This window comes from Meriones unguiculatus, chromosome 7, assembly GCF_030254825.1.
Source record: "Meriones unguiculatus strain TT.TT164.6M chromosome 7, Bangor_MerUng_6.1, whole genome shotgun sequence".
Lineage (NCBI taxonomy): Eukaryota > Metazoa > Chordata > Mammalia > Rodentia > Muridae > Meriones > Meriones unguiculatus.
Genome location: NC_083355.1, coordinates 68,264,230 through 68,281,864, shown reverse-complemented (window position 1 = coordinate 68,281,864; position 17,635 = coordinate 68,264,230).

The window sequence follows — 17,635 nt, the reverse complement described above, 5'->3', positions numbered from 1 at the left end:
AAGTACACTCAAGCTATGCCTAGTTTGACACACAGATATTTCTTGCTCCTTTACAGATCAAGATGTAGAACTCTTTTTTATTATTAATTACACTTTATTCACTTTGTATGCCCCCATAAGCGACCTCCCCTCCGGATCCCATCCTTCCTCTCCCTTCTTCAGGCATGCTCCTCCCCAAGTCCACTGATAGGGGAGGTCCTCCTCTTCTTTCTTCTGATCTTAGTCTATCAGATCTCATCAGGATTGGCTGCATTGTCAACTTCTGTGGCCTGGTAAGGCTGCTCTCCCCTGAGGGTGAGGTAATCAAAGAGCAGGCCAATCAGATTATGTCAGAGGCAGTCCCTCTCATTACTATGTAACCATTTGGACACTAAACTGCTATGGGTTACATCTGTGCAGATGGGAATGTAAACTTGTACAACCACTCTGGAAATTAATCTGGCATTTTCTCAGACAACTAGGAATAGCACTTCCTCAAGATCCAGCCATACCACTCCTAGGCTTTTATTCAAAAGAGGCTCAAGTACACAATAAGGACATTTGCTCAACCATATTTGTAGCAGCTTTATTTGTAATATCCAGAAGCTGGAAACAACCCAGATGCCCCTCGACTGAAGAATGGATACAGAAATTGTGGTACATCTACACAATGGAGTATTACTCAGTAATGAAAAATAAGGAAATCATGAAATTTGCAGGTAAATGATGGGACCTGGAAAGGATCATCTTGAGTGAGCTATCCCAGAAGCAGAAAGACACACACGGTATATACTCACTCATATAGACATGTAATATAGGATAAACCTATATAAAATCTGTACATCTAAGAAACCTAATCAAGAGAGAGGACCCTGACTAAAATGCTCAATAACTGTCCCAAAAGGTAAAGAGGAAGGACATCAGATGAAGAAGAAAACAGGAAACAAGCTAGGAACCTGCCACAGAGGGCCTCTGAATGGCTCTGCCCTGCAGACTATCAAAGCATACACTGAGACTTACGGCCAACTGTTGGGCAGAGTGCATGGAATCTTATGTAAGAAGTGGGAAATAGTAAGATCTGGAGAGGACAGGAACTCCACAAGAAGAACAACAGTTCCAGAAAATTTGAACACAGGGGTCTTCTCAGGGACTCATACTCCAACCAAGTACTGTGCATGGAGATGTAAAACTCTTGGTGCTGTTTCTAGGACCCCCTTGTCTCTATGCGGCCATGATTCCTGCCATAATGATAATGGGCTATGCCTCTGAAATTGTAAGCCAGCCCCAATGTGTTTGTTTGTTTATTTTGTTGTTGTTGTTGTTTGTTATAATTGTTATTGTTGAAAGAATGTCTTTTGTCTGTATAGAAGCATCACCTGTCAATAAAATGCTAATGGCCTATAGGTGAGGCAGGAAATAGGTAGTAGAGATCCAGAAGGCAGAAATAATCCTAGAATAGAGTCATTAGTAGGAGATTCACCTGGCAAAACATGAGATAAGGCTTGTAAGAGGGCTCAGTGGTTAAGAGAACTTGCTGCTCTTCTAGAGGACCTGAAATCAGATTCAAGTACCAGCAAGCTTCTTGCATCTACCTATAACTACAGATCTAGGGAATCCACCACCTTGGGACTCCTTGAACAGCTGTGTTCATATGCAAATAACAATTCCCCATAATTTAAAATAATATATTAATATATTATTGTAAAACATATAAAAATATACAAATAAATGATATACATAATATACATGAATAAATATACATAATAATTGTATGTACTTTGATTATTTCTAATTTTCAGTGCCACTGAATAATTGAGTACCATTGACTTTACATGCAATGTAAGTAAATGGTATAAATTTCAACTACTTGTCACAATCTATCATTCTAAACATCCATACATTCTTTCAGTTTCCTCTATGTCAATACTTCTCAGGCTTACAAAGCTTTATCTAGGAAATACTCCAGACTAAGAAAGATATCTATCACAATCCTCTCATACACAAAAGTCTACATTTAAAAATATATACCAGACCTGAAATGGAAGGAGGGTTATTTGGGAAACTGGGCAAGGAAGAAAAGAATATAAGAGAAGAGAATCAGAAGAGAACCAACAATGTGGGGTCTAGGGGTAACTGTGCTGGAGAATTTTTGGAAAAACTATAATACAAGTAAGTAGGCATTCTTGAGACAACAGTAAGTGATAAAAATATAGTTGATAGCCAGGTTTTAAGGATCAGAGCTTATGAAGCTCATAATCATATCAGGATTATTTTAAATCCTTTAAAACAAATACTGGTTCTCTTACACACTTGAAAAGGAGACAAGGCATTTATATGTTAAGCCACATATAGAGCAGGTTCTTCAGCATAAATTACATTTAATTAATCTTTGCTCACATATAGAAGACTTTGTCTAGGATAAACACAAATGTACTGCTTCATCTTAGTATATGAACAACCACCATGAAGAAGTTACATTAATCATTTATCACAGCAATGCCATGAAACAAATCATCATAGCCTTGCAGTATTTAGTTTTCCGTGTATTTGTCTGCAAGCCACCTTATATTCTTCTTGACTTCCTTTGTTTTACCTGAAGCTAAAAGTTAAGTTAATTCTAAAACACCATGTGTTTTATTTCCTTAAAATAAACAGATAGCTCTAAGGCATGCATTTATGAGTAAAGAACTCTAGACAGTAATTTGAAATCTCTCCTAACTTGCTATCAACAATTGACCAATATAAATTATAGCCCATGAAAATGCCAAAGCTGTCACAAATACCTACCTCCCATGAAACATAGAATAAGAGTGAATATTTGGTCATATATATGTACATATATACATAGATATACATTTATATACATGTATATATACATATATACACATATATACATATATATGTATTAATGTATATGTATATACATGTATATATGTATGTGTTTATATGTATATATGTGTATGTATATATGTACACACATATATATGTATACACATGTGTACATATGTATATATGTCATATATATTTATACATATATATGTGTGTATATATATAGACATAGATACACAAGTCTATCACTTCAGATAGTGGTGTTTTTCTATTCAAGTGAATATACTAACTCAGAATTTCAGAAACGGAGTCTGAGGGGAAAATTTTAGAGAAATTAGAAGGGAAATACATTTATCATCTAAGAGTCAGGTTGAATCTTCTCACTAGCAAGCATGCAAGCTTTAGCACAATTGTGAACAACTTAAGGTATTTTCACCTTTCCAGGTATAAACCTGTAATTTTCTTTTAGTGTTTTGAGAAGTCATATACAATAAAAGAAAATGTCTATGGCAATTTATATAACCCAGTGGCTCTTGCATTCATTTAGCAGATTATAATTCCATACAAGGCATGTCCAGAACTACCACACTTATCAAAACAGAGAAAAGAAAGAAAGAAAGAAAGAAAGAAAGAAAGAAAGGAAGAAGGAAGGAAGGAAGGAAGGAAGGAAGGAAGGAAGGAAGAAAATTTCTTAGGAGCTATTAAAATGTCATATGCAAGTAACATTAAAACTATTAATTAAAACTCTTACCAGGTCACAGAAGATGACAATGCAGCCACTTCTGGTGAGAACTGATAGACTAAGATCAGAAAGAAGGAGAGGAGGACCTCCCCTATCAGTGGACTTGGGGAGGGGCATGCATGCAGAAAGGGGAGGGAGGGTGGGATTGGGAGGGGAGAAGGGAGGGGCTTATGGGGGATACAAAATGAATAAAGTGTAATTAATAAAAGTTAAATAAAAAAAGAAAACTAAAAAAAAAAGTCTCACATTCCCCTACTGTCACTTGGAAACCCATCCAAAATTCTTGGGGGTTAGAGCACCAATAAATGTTCACTTAGGAAAACTCCTAATGGTCAACAAATTGAATGTCTTGAATAGAATGAGGTCTAATATTCTACTGGGTTGGGTCAATCTCTGGCCAAGAGATGACCCTCAGAAAGGAGAGACAACACCTAAGAAGGGAGGCTCACCTTATGACTTGATAAGAAGGTAGGTACAATTATTAATCCCTTCATGAAATACTGTACTTTTCTTCCCATTCTTCTTGCCCCAGTACCATAGCTTACAGGGCCACAATAATGTGGCTCTATAAGTCTACCTGCTTAATTTCTCAGTAAAGTATATTATTTTCCTTTCTTCTTTGGATGTCCCTCCTAATCATGCTTATACTGGTACTCTGATCATGCATGTCTTTTTTCTAAGGATCCTCTCCTTGCCAGGTGGTTGCTTGTCCACCATGTAACTAATTTACCTCTGTGCTGACTTCAATCAGTACGTTTGTTTGTTTTTCATTCTCCTCCTGGGGGAAGATGATGGGATTTATAGCCTGCCTGATACATAGATATCTTTTAAAACTTTTACAAAGTTGTTTCTAACCTCTGTTTAAGCTCCTCCCCAAATTCTTTTATTAATGAAACATTGAATTGCAATAGAGCATCCTGATTTTCCTTGTAATGACTGAAAAGGGAATCTCAAAGTAACAGTACTGTAGGGTGAGTGCCTTTCTCTGAATCCTTATGGTTAAAGAATATTAAGACAACTGTATTAGAAGTTCTACTTCTGTTTCATCATATTGGCTATTTCTGAAATTCTTTTTCTGTTGAAACTTTAAACCTTTGGGGAACTTGGGCTGCTGAAGGTGACAAACAATGTCGCCTCACAGTGACAGGCTGACAGGTGTGTGCCACCACACCCTTAACTACTATAATTTCTAATAGAGATGCACATGAGTTCACTCTTCCTATGCTTATGAAAGTAATGCTTTATCAATCAGTAAGTTCCATTCAGTGAGTTATAGTCACTGAGTTGCTGATCATTCTTCTTTGGAATTTGTTTTCTAGATAAATGTTTGTTTTTGTTTTTTTTTCTTCAGGGCCAAGAAAATGACTTCTCACCAGTGACTCCACTCCAGTGTCTCCAAAGAAATGACTGCAACTGCTTAGATATTCCATCTAAATATTGACTTCATTTTAAATTTGTGAAAATGAGCCCTAGTATATTTCTAAAGAAAATAAATACATCTACTAGTAGGGAATACACTGAAAAGCAGAACTAAATCAACATTTCAAGGGCTCTACATCAGTGTAGGAAGAAAAAAAGATTCTTGTCTGGGGAGAAAAGCAGGTTGCAAGAGATAAGGGAAGTCAATAGAAATTGAACACAGGCAATGTTTCCCTTGGTTGCCACAGAGCTTGTGCTCCTAAATTCTGAAAATGGGAAATAAAACTCTGAAATTCCTGACTTATTTATTTATTCATTTACTTTCCAAGCAAATCCTACTTAGCATCTTAGGAATGTCTGTGTATGAGAGTACTCTGCATATTTAAAGCTTGCCTTCTGGCTTTGGTGAAACAATCAGTCTCCAGTCATTTTGAGGTACCCTTTGTAGAATCTTAATAACACATGTTGGCTTGATAGCTTGTGGTTTTAATTGTGAAAGCTCCTAATTCTTTTTTTGTAATTAAATAAATTCAAGGAAGTATTTATGCTTATTCACCAAAATAAATAAATAAATAAAATAAGGACATGGAAATAGCACCTTGAAACTCATGATCCAGATTTATTATTGCTGGTGGTTGATGGAAAAATAAAACGGAAACTGAAGGAATTTTACTCCTCAGAAATCTTCCTAAAGATTATAGAAGTTATAGTCAGGTACTAGCACTTAATTTGTGCTGGATTCTTCTTCCCACCCCACTAAAATGATAAGAAAATCTTTTCATTTTCAAAGAAATCAAAACGCAGTGATCAATGAAGGCATTCTGCTTATAAGACTGCAAAGACAGCAACACAGCAGATACAACCTAAGACTGTATCTTTTCAAGATGGTGGAAGGAGAGTGGGTGGAATTGAGTACAGGAGGAATCAGGTAGAGGAGAAGAAATACTGGAAGAAAAAACTGAAATGGGGAGGTATATTAGGGGACAAGGAATTAACCTACTTCAATGAAAATTCCATGGAAACTATGAGAGTAAGCTAAGCAAAGATTCCTAGTAATGGAGGACCTGGAGCCTGAACCTTCCACATTCTGTATCCAGACAAGGCCTCAAGGGGAGAGACTGGGAAACCATCCCAGCCACAAATCTTTGGCCTGTAGTTTTTCTTGACTGCAGAGTGTTCTGTGACTGGAACCTAGCATAATCGTCAGCAGAGGAACCAGTGAGACTTTTCTGCCCAGTTCATGAACTGCAAAAGACCAGAAATAAACAGACTCTGCTGTAAATACATGAGATTATTTTTATTACAAATTACAAGCTGCAGCTTGGGCACACACCCCCTACCCCCGAAGCGGTGGGAACTGACCGAGCTGTGCTCACATTACTTGGGTGATTTAAAGATTCTTCTCCCTCCCAGCATGCCCAAGGCAGGGGCGATTCTTGCCTGGCAAACATCTATTGGTCAAAATGCTACGTTTTGAATTGATTGGCTATAAGAAGGTCCCCAGACCATAATGGCCTGGTCTCCCTCCCTAGGGGGATGGGCCAGTTTCCTAGCAACTGTATCACTAGTGGGTGGGGAAAGAATGCAGTAAGGTGGTCCTTCCCCTCAGGGAATTACTGGACTTCTCCACCCACTCACTTAGCTCAGGCCTTAATTAATAGCCGATTTTTAATCTTTTGGTCTCTCAAGACTTCATCCAGCAACTGACAGGGGTAGATGAAGAGTGCCACAGCCAGAACAAACTTTAGGCAGAGCTTGGGAATCCTACAGAGGAGGAAAGGAAGGATGGGAGGATCCATAGGGGTAAGGGACACCATACCACAAGGGTGTGGCCCACAGAATCAACTGAGCAGGATTTGTGGGGGCCCACAGAGGTCAAGGATCCTCCTTAGGTCTGACCTAGGTCCTCTGCATATATGTTATGGCTGTGTAGCTTTGAGTGCTTGTGGTATTCCTAATAGAGAATGTAGGAGCTGTCGCTGACTCTTCTGCCTGTTTGTGGGAAACTTCTCCTCCCCCTGGGTTGCCTTGTCCAGACTTGATGTGAGAATATGTACCTGGTATTGCTGTACCTTGTTCTACCCTGTTTGTTTGATGTCCCTGGAAGGCCTGTTCATGTCTGAGGGGAGGAACTGGGGTGGATCTCAGGGGAGAGGGGAGGTGCAGGAGAGAGTGTGTGTGGGGGGGGGGGGAGAAGGATGCAATGTATGAGAGAATTTAAAAATAAATAAGTAAGTAAGTAAATAAATAAATAAATAAATAAATAAATAAATAAGAACAATAAGCACTTCTCAGTGACAGGATGTAATGGCCACTGATTTCATCCTCATTTTACCTGGAATTTCTGGTGCCCATGCATTTCACTAATTGGAGCCATTTTCTCCCATAAAACACCAAACTACTTACATCTTCTTAACAGGAAACACTGTGAAACACTGGGAAGCATCACTGACCTTAAGTTTTCAACCTCCCACACAAACTCGAGGATAGAGTTGCTAGCTTCCAGATTTTTACATTTCAAAGAGACGATTTCTGTGTCTTTTCAGATAGGATTCTTAGGTCAGAAAGCTGACAAAAGACCTACCTTCTTTTGAAAAGGATTTATATGCATTTCAGAAAGGAGAAAGATTTCTCTGGTTTCCTAACTTAAAATCTCTAAAAAGAGAAGACAGACTTCCTCTCTTATTTTCAGCACAAAATTAAGCCTTTAAATTTTATTTTTATCCAATCTGTCCTAAGATGACAAATTGTAAACAGGTTATTATAGAATTCTGGGTCCCAATGTCTTAGTAGTTGAGGCTACAGAAACTTTGCCTTTAATGTGCCAGTCAATAAATATGGTGAATCAGAAAGATTAAAATCAGAGGAAGTTAACAAATGTGCCCAGTGGGGAGATACTGGGGTGTCTTGGAGAGTGACATAGTCTCAGAAAGTGAGGTTGCTGGAGATTAGTTGGTCATTAGCTCCGCCTGGATATAGTGGCCTTCCAGTTGTTACCTTGTGGATTCAAAGAATCAAAATCATATACCATAGGGAATGTGTTTTAGAAAGAAGCTCATTATAGACACATAGGTGGGCCCTTAGGGAGAGAGGAGAGAGCAGAGCTCCCATATAGCAGCGGGGGGGGGGTTCCCAAAAAACAGGGTGCCATGGAGTTGGTAATTTAGAGTGGCAGAAATTGTATGAAGAACGAATGGGCAGAGGATGAGCTGGTCAATATAGTCAGCACACCCGATGCTGTGTGTTTCTGCTTCCTCTAAGTTTCACTCATGTAGTTACACATAGATTGGCAGAGGTGCTCATTTAAAGGACAAAAAAAGAAAAAGAAAGCAAACCTTTTTTTTTCTGGAGCTTTTGATCTCAAGCAAGGCCATTTTCAGAACTATTGTTTTGAGGTTCTTATCTCATGCCAATGAGATGATGAACAGATGAAGGGGCCATCTGTGTGCAAATGGATCTGACATCAGCTTTAGTTTTAAATACAAGCTGGGATGCTGAGGGTAAGATGTATGCAGGGTTCCAGTCAAGGTGTGTTTTCAGTGTCTCATTTCTCCTAATGTAAATTCTGCTACTGATCAATGAAAATAACTTTAGTTTTGCTAAAACGAAACTAGAAGGACACAGTCCTTGTCTCAGTCATTCAAGGTTAGGAACCTTCCTGTGCTGTCACTGGATTGGAGGTCACAGTCTGTGTTCACTTAAAATTCAAGTTAACCTACATTTTTGTAAGAAGCCAATTAAAGAATCCAATTTAAAAATGAATGAATGAATGAATAAACAAATAAATAAATGTAGAAATAGGAGATTTATTCAATGTGGCCACATCAGGAAAAAGAACAAGAAGACCCAGTGACCTATTCCATCTTCAGGATTTAATCTTCAGGTTTAAAGTGAAATTAAACTTTAGAGACTTGTGAAATAAAATTAAAACACCGAACTTAAGTCTCTGATTTTAAGATGTAACAGCTTGGGAAACAAGTTCAGAACCAGGAGGTACCTGTTCCTTCTCACAGGATTCCTGGTGGGGGGAGGTGCATTCTTCCCGTTTATTGGGGTCCAGTGTTTCAGTAGTCACCTCTTCAGACTGAGAGATACAAATATCCTTTTAGATTATGTTCATTGTTGCTAGGTAGGTCACAAAAGCAGAGGAAGCTTTCAATGGGGTGATATAAAAATATACATTGAAAGTGTGTAAGGCAGTGTCTTAGGTAGGGTTTCCATTGCTGTGAAGAGACACTATGACCACAGCAATTCTTATAAAGGAAAAACACTTAATTGGAGGCTGGTTTACAATTCAGAGGTTTAGACATTTATTGTCAAGGCAAAGAGGCTGGTGGAGTGAAGGCAGCCATGGTATGGGAGAGGCCTTAGAGTTCTACATATGGATCCTCAGGCAATGGGAAGGAAGAGTGAGCCACTAGACACAGGTTGAGCTTCTGAAATATTTTTTTAATTAATTAATTTTTATTACAATTTATTCACTTTGTCTCCCAGCTATAGGCTACTCCTTTGTCTCCTCCCATGCCCCTCCCAAGTCCACTGATAGAGGAGGTCCTCCTCCCCTTTCCTCTAACTCTAGCCTATCAGGTCTCATAAGGAGTCTCTGCATTGTCCTCCTCTGTGGCCTGGTAAGGCTGCATCACCCTTAGGGAGAGGTGCTCAAAGAGCCAGCCACTGAGTTCATGTCAGAGACAGTCCTTGTTCCCATTATTAAGGTACCCAGTTGGACACTGAGTTGTCATCTGCTACATCTTTGCAGGGGTTCTAGGTTATCCCCATGAATGGTCCTTGGTTGGAGTATCAGTCTCAGAAAAGAACACTGGGCCCAGATATTTTGGTTTTCTTGCTCTCCTTGAGGAGCTCCTGTCCCCTCCAAGTCTTTTATCTCCCTCTGCACTCTGCCCAAAGTTTGGCTATAAGACTCAGCATTTACTTTGATACCATGTTAGGTAGAGTCTTCCAGAGGCCCCATGTGGTAGCTTTTGTCCTGTTCCCTTATTTTCTCCCTCTTCTGATGACCATCAGAATGAGGATTGATCATCTTACCCAGGGTTCTCCTTGCTTAGCTTCTTTAGGTGTGCAGATTTTAGTATGTTTATCCTATATTATATGTCTAATATATACTTATGAGTAGATACCATGTGTGTCTTTCTGCTTCTGGCATACCTCCCTCAGGATGACCTTTTCTAGTTCTGACCATTTGCCTACAAATTTCATGATTTCCTTGTTTTTAAATAGCTGAGTAGTATATCATTGTGTAAATGTATCATACTTTCTGTATCTGTTCCTCCATTGAGGGACATCTGTGGTGTTTGCAGATTTTGGCTGTTACGATTAAAGCTGCTATGAACATGGTTGAGCAAATGTCCTTGATTTCATCTTACAACCATCAGAAGAGCTAAGATCAAAAACTCAAGTCCTGGAGAGGTTGTGGAGAAAGGGGAACTCTTCTCCATTGCTGGTAGGATTGTAAACTTGTACAAACACTTTGGAAATCAATCTGGTGTTTTCTCAGAAAATTAGTAATTGTGCTACCTCAAGATCCAGCAATACCACTCCTAGTCATTTATACAAAATGTGCTTCTGAAATCTTAATGCACACTCCCTGTGATGCACTTCCTTCAACAAGGCCCTACCTACTCCACTAAAGCCACACCTTCTAATAACATCCCTCCCTGGTAACCATGGATTCAAACACAGGAGTCTAGGGCCATTCCTATTCAAACCACTATAATCAGGAAGATCATCAGTAGTTTTCACTGTGTGTCAAAAAGGTCGGTCCTACGCCTGTGCTATGTGGAAGGTTAATCGAGGAATATGTGAGGGCTCAGTGCCCCCACAGGTTTAGCTTGTGGAAGGTTATATTGGCCAAAGTGAACAAAGAGCCACTGGTGGCCCAGGATGTGTCCATTGACTTGGCAGAAGTAGTTAAAGGTGTTCTAAGACTGCAGGTGTTATCCTTAATCTTGAGGTCATAGAGCTGCCTTGGAATTTGTGTTTCTTAAATAGAGACGGTCATTGGAAATCTGCCCCTTTACATCCTGATTTAATAACTCTCTGCTCAACCCAACAAGTATCCACATCTTTTTTTCCACCTGGAAGCCTGTTTATATTTTGGGGATTATGAGTAGAAATAAGTAGGTTCCTTTGGATTCCATAGGAAGAAATCATATACTGGCTTAAGTCTTTATTATATGCCTTTTTTCTTGAAAAATCTCTGTGGTAGTTCTAATCCACAGTGGTGCAGGGTTTCACGACAGGCAGATTGCAAAATATTCACTTGGACACTCACAAAGCACAGTTTTGGCAGTATTCCTCCCTCTCAGCTCCAGGCATTCACAGGCAACAGCAAATGTGGAGGGTTTTGTGGGTTCTGTTTTTGTTATTAAACTCTTCTCTTTTGACCTTTACTCTTGTTGAGAAGAATGACAACCAAGTGCTTTCATGTTGCATTTTATATCTTTCTGACTCTTTATAAGATTTTCTTTTTTAATACTTGGAGTCCAGAATTCATACTGGAGTACACTGAGCAATCAATCACTTTTATATTCTTGTGTGTTCACCAATGAGTACTTTTAACATAAAAATAACTTCCTTTAATGATGCTTCTCTGAATCCTTTATAACATACCATATGAAGACAGAGACATGTCCTGTTACCTTGTGTGTGTAAAACGATACATGGTGTAAAGTTTTTCCTCCACCTTTACAATAAGTTCATTACAAAAGACATTTTTTTTTCTGATAACTTTTAAAGGCATTTTAAACATAAGAAGCTTTAGTTGACCGTTTTCACAGGAGAAAAGTTTGTTTTTTTCCATTATTGGGACGTGAGTTGGGAAAGCTGGCAAGTTGCTTTCAGCTTCAGGGCAGAAGAGACTGTATTTGCTGCTATTTGAATGTCCTGGTTCTGCAGCAATAAGTGCCCCAGCAGTGAAGACCTGTGGGCTGAGCAGAAACAACTAGACCACTTCCCCTTGACACCACTAGTATTACTGGCAGCTGAGGGCTGGGTAGGAAGTCATTCTTTCTCTAGTGGTGATTCCCTTATTCTAACTCATCAGTGTTAATGTTTTGCACTTTGCTCATCCATCATCTGAAGTAGATTAGGAAAGGGGCATAAACTATAGTGGCTTTAACCTCTGCTGCCCTTCCTAAAGTAACTTCTTCTAACCCTAAATGCCTTTTAACTGTCCTAAATTAACCTTTTTTTTTTTCCAAATTAGGGAGAATTACTTAGAATATATTAGGTCATGGTTTGTTTGACATAGGCATACCAAATTGTTCTCTCATGGATTGAAAAGTATGATTAAATTCCCGTTTTCCATTAGAAACAATTTTTAAAATATATACATGTAAGTGTTTGGGTTTATCCTGCAAAGTGTTGTTACCCATCTCTATTTTTCCAATTGGACGAAGTTGTTTCCTGATTTTATATTCAGCTGGAGTCCCAGTGGAACAATTAGAGAGAAAAAGATTAACACTTTTGAACAAATTGTCATTAAACTGAGAAATCCAATTCTAAAAATAGGGAATGAATGGTGGACATCTTTCTACTGTCTTTGAAATCTTCCTTATGACATTGCTTTGGACAATGTCTATGATGATTTTGGTGGAGGTAAAAAGCACTAAGTAATTTTAACTATTTGCTAATTAACTCACAACACTGAACTTCAACTATCAATGAATTAGCCTATGGGGTTAAGCTTTAGACCACAGAGGATGGATGTTACAATCATAGGCTGAAAGTCAAGGAAGGTGTCTGTTACAGTAAGCTCTTTAGCTAGCTATAAGTGTGGGATTTACTATTCTTGCTTCATAAACATGCAAGTTAAGCAGGCTGAAGATAATTGATAACTATTATTCTGCCTATTAACATATTTATTAAAAAGTGTTATTTTTGGTTCACATTTTTTATATCTTCTGAATCTCTCTTAGAGTCCTTTAAGTTTTATTTTCTATGTTAGATTTTTTGTTTATTAATGTCTAGGCTTCCTAAAAATTGATCTCTCTTGCGTAATTGCAAAAATATTCTCCCAGACCATTGCTTGCCTATTAACCACTTTTTTTATTTTATTATTATTATTTTTTTATCAGTTACATTTTATTAACTCTGTATCCCAGCCATGTCCCGATCCCTCATTCCCTCCCAGTCCCTCCCTCCCTCCCTCATCTCCTTGCCCCTTTCCAAGTCCACTGATAGGGGGGACCTCCTCCCCATTCATCTGATCCTGTTTTATCAGGTATCTTCAGGACTGGCTGCAAAGCCCTCCTCTGTGGCCTAACAGGACTGCTCCTCCCTTCGGGGGTGGGGAGACCAAAGAGCCAGTCATTGAGTTCCTGTTAGAAATAGTCCTTGTTCTGGGAAACCAATTGGTTACTGAGCTACCACAGGCTACATCTGAGTGGAGGTTCTAGGTTATATCCATACATGGTCCTTGGTTGAATGTCAGTCTCAGAAAAGACCCTGTGCCCAGATATATTTGGTCCTTGTGGAGTTCCTATCCTTTCCACTTCAGACTAACTCCCCTTTTTTCTTATGATTCCCTGTACTCTGCCAAAGGTTTGGTCATGAGTCTTTGCTTTGAAAACACTGCTAGTTAGAGTCTTTCAGATGCGCTCAGTAGACTCCTGTCATATGTTCAATGCACATCCCATCTGTCTTTCTAAATGAGGATTGATCATCTTACCCCATGTCCGCTCAATTGATTATCTTTTTTAGGTGTATAGATTTCATTATGTTTATCATATCTTATAGGTCTATATAAGTGAGTATATCCCATGTTTGTCTTTCTCCTTCTGGGATATTTCACTCAGAATGATCTTTTCTAGATCCTACCATTTGCCTGCAAATTTTATGATTTCCTCCTTTTTGATTGCTGAGTAGTATTCCATTGTGTAAAAATACCACAATTTCTGTACCCATTCCTCCGTTGACGGACATCTAGGTTGTTTCCAGGTTCTATTAACCATTTTTATAGTCTTCTCTTTACAAAGGTTTCACATTTTGTTGTAGCTGAAAATATCTATTGCTTCTATTATGAAATATGCATTCCTGTTCTTCAATAGGGAGGATTTTTCAGGCTCAAGGTCATAAATTTGTTGTTTTTTTTTTGTTTGTTTTTTTTAGATTTTCTTATAATGATTGTAGCATTTTGATTTGTTCATTAAGTATTTGATTAAATTTAAGCGCCCCCAATTTCTAATGCATATACCTGTTAAAGAATAACAACCAAACTTTTAAAAAAAATATCTACAGAAAATCAAATCTTTAAAACATGATACAGACAGAAGATGTAATTTGTGGTGGAGTACTTATGCAGTCTGTAGTTGACTCAAACATGCACATATACACAGAAACACACACATGCACATGTAATAAACTAATGTTTTGTTTTTTTTTTTCACAAATTGTAGCAAGTATTCTTAGGCTAGAATTTGGTGAGATACCAACAATTAAAGGATTTGCTAAAGTTTACTCCGTAGAATTTTAAAGCTAAAAGTAATTGATCCAAGAACAGATAGACTCATGTGTTGTACACCTACAGGAGTATGACTCAATTTCCCCAAGACATTATTTTTATTTATTTATTTATTTATTTATTTATTTATTTATTTATATTTTTATTATTTACAGTGTATTCACTTTGTATCACAGCTGTAGCCCCCTCCACAAACCACTCTCAATCCTGCCCTCCTTTCCTCATTTCCTCCTCCCCTAGTCCACTGATAGGGGAGATCCTCCTCTCCTTTTCACTGACCCTAGCCTATCAGGTCTCATCAGGACTGTCTTTTATTGTCTTCCTCTGTAGCTGGGTAAGGATATTCCTCCCTTCTGGAGAAGGCAATCAAAGAGCCAGCCATTGAGTTGAGTTCGAGTCAGAGACAGTCCCTGTTCCCATTACTAGGGAACCCACTTGGAAGCTAAACTGACATGGGTTACATCTGTGCAGTTCTAGGTTATCTCCATGTATGGTGCTTTAGCCAAGAAATTATATTTCACTAACTTGACAAGGCAATTAAAACTTGGAAATAAATATATCCTCATTGTATTGAATATTGTCCTTTTACAATTTTATTACCTAAGAATGCTATGTATGCTGCTTATTGTCAACTTTATTTAATTAAAAAGAGATTACTAGGAGTGATATATTTATAGCTGGATCTTGAGGAAGCACTATTCCTAGTTGTCTGAGAAAGTGCCAGATTGATTTCAAGAGTGGATGTAAAAGTTTATATTCCCACCAGCAGTGGAGGAGGGTTCCCCTTTCTCCACAATCTCTCCAGCATGTGTTGTCACTAGAAATTTTGATCTTGGCCATTCTGATGGGTGTAAGGTGAAATCCCAGGGTTGTTTTGATTTGCATTTCCCTGATGGCTAATGAGGTTGAGCATTTCTTTAAGTCTTTCTCTGCCATTCGATATTCCTCTATCGAGAATTCTCTGTTTAGTTCTGTTTCCCATTTTTTAATTGGATTACTTGGTTTGTTGCTTTTCAGCTTCTTTAGTTCTTTATATACACTGGATATTAGCCCTCTGTCAGATAGAGGGTTGGTGAAGATTCTTTCCCAATCTGTAGGCATTCATTTTGTTTTGATGACAGTGTCCTTTGCTTACAGAAGCTTTCCAGTTTCATGAGGTCGCATTTATTGATTGTTGCTCTTAGAGCCTGTGCTGTTGGAGTTCTGTCCCGAAACAACCCAGATGCCCCTCAACTGAAGAATGGATAGAGAAATTGTGGTACATCTATACAATGGAATATTACTCAGTAATGAAAAACAAAGAAATCATGAAATTTGCAGGTAATGGTAGGAACTGGACAGGATCATCCTGGGTCAGCTATTGCAGAAACAGAAAGACACACATGGTATATACTCATTCATATAGACATATAATATAGGATAAACCTATTAAAATCTGTATACCTAAAGAAGCTAATCAAGAGGGAGGACTCTGATAAAATGCTCAATCCCCATCCCCAAAGGCAAAGAGGATGGATATCAGAAGAAGATCAATGCAGCCACTCCTGATGAGACCTAATTGACTAGGATCAGAAGGAAGGAAAAGAAGACCTCCCCTATCAGTGGACTTGGGGCAGGGAAGGGAGAGGAAGGGAGGGAATGGGATAGGAGGAAGGAGGGAACCACAGGGGGGATACAAAGTGAATAAACTGTAATTAATAAAGAAAAAAGCCATAAAAGAAGAAGAAAACAGGAAACAGATTAGCAACCTGCCACAGAGGGCCTCTGAAAGGCTCTGCCCTCCAGACTATAAAAGCAGATGCTGAGACTTATGGCCAACTGTTGGGCAGAATGCATGGAATCTTATGAAAGAAGTGGGAAATAGTAAGAGCTGGAGGGGACAGGAACTCCACAAGGAGAGCAACAGAACAAAAAAGAATTTGAACACAGGGGTCTTTCCAGAAACTCATACTCCAACCAAGTAACACACACGGAGATAACCTAGAATCCCTGCACAGATGTAGCCCATGGCAGTTCAGTGTCCAAGTGGGTTCCATTGTAATGGGAACAGGGACTGCCTCTGACATGAACTCAGTGGCCTGCTCTTTGATCACCTCCCCCTGAAGGGGGAGCAGCCTTACCAGGCCATAGAAGATGACAATGCAGCCACTTCTGATGTGATCTGATAGACTAAGATCAGAAGAAAGGAGAGGAAGACCCCCTATCAGTGGACTTGGGGAGGGGCCTGTGTGGAGAAGGGGGAGGAGAGGTGGGGTTAGAAGGGGAGGAGAGAGGGGTTTATGGGGGTATACAAAGTAAATAATGTGTAATTAATAAAAATTTAAAAAAGAAAATAATTAAATTGATGCGCTCACTAGATTAGTAATAAAACAAACCACCAAATGTGTTTGTGTCAGCTTTTAGAGAGAACATGGGGAGAAGACCCTACCTGAATGAGCATGGCACTACACAGTAGGCAGTGTGCCAACAAATAAGAGTAGAATACTAATAGAGATCCTTAGTGTAGAGATCCTCTCTTCATGTTTACTGGACAGCATGATGTGAAGCACCTTGTCTACCCCTGATCTCCTACTTGAATGGTCTGAAATCATGAGCCTAAATTCTTCCATCCATAAGCCGTTAACATCAGGTATTTTGGTCACTGACAAACACAAAACTCACATCTACATGCACATAAAAATATTACTTCAATAAATGTAAAGTATGTACTATGCTTTTTATTTAGAGTCTACAGTGTAGCCATGAGTAAACAAAATGATATGGGAAAGTGAGGTGCCTTGCAGAGTAACATAATCTTGGTTTCCTCAAGAGTACATGGCCCAGAGAGCTAATTTGCCAGGCAATTAAATGGCACAGGAGCCAATGTGAGCCAGTGTCTTCTGGATCCTTTAAAAAGGAGACTTATAGGAATATAGATGAGTTCTTAAGAGAAAGAAGGTAGAGCAGAAACACATCCCAGAAACAGAGTTCCAAGCTGTGAGCCTATAGGCTCTATTAATTAATATTGATTAACTGATTTTACAAGACTTAAGAAAGAAACTGGTTTGATTCATACGGGGATGGTGGTTGACACACAGAGCTAGTCAGTCTATTTGGCTGCAACATGAAATGACCAGGTGTCTCTTGTTTGTTTGTTTTAATTTTTGGTTTTTTGTTTGTTTGTTTCTAAATATCATCCTCACATA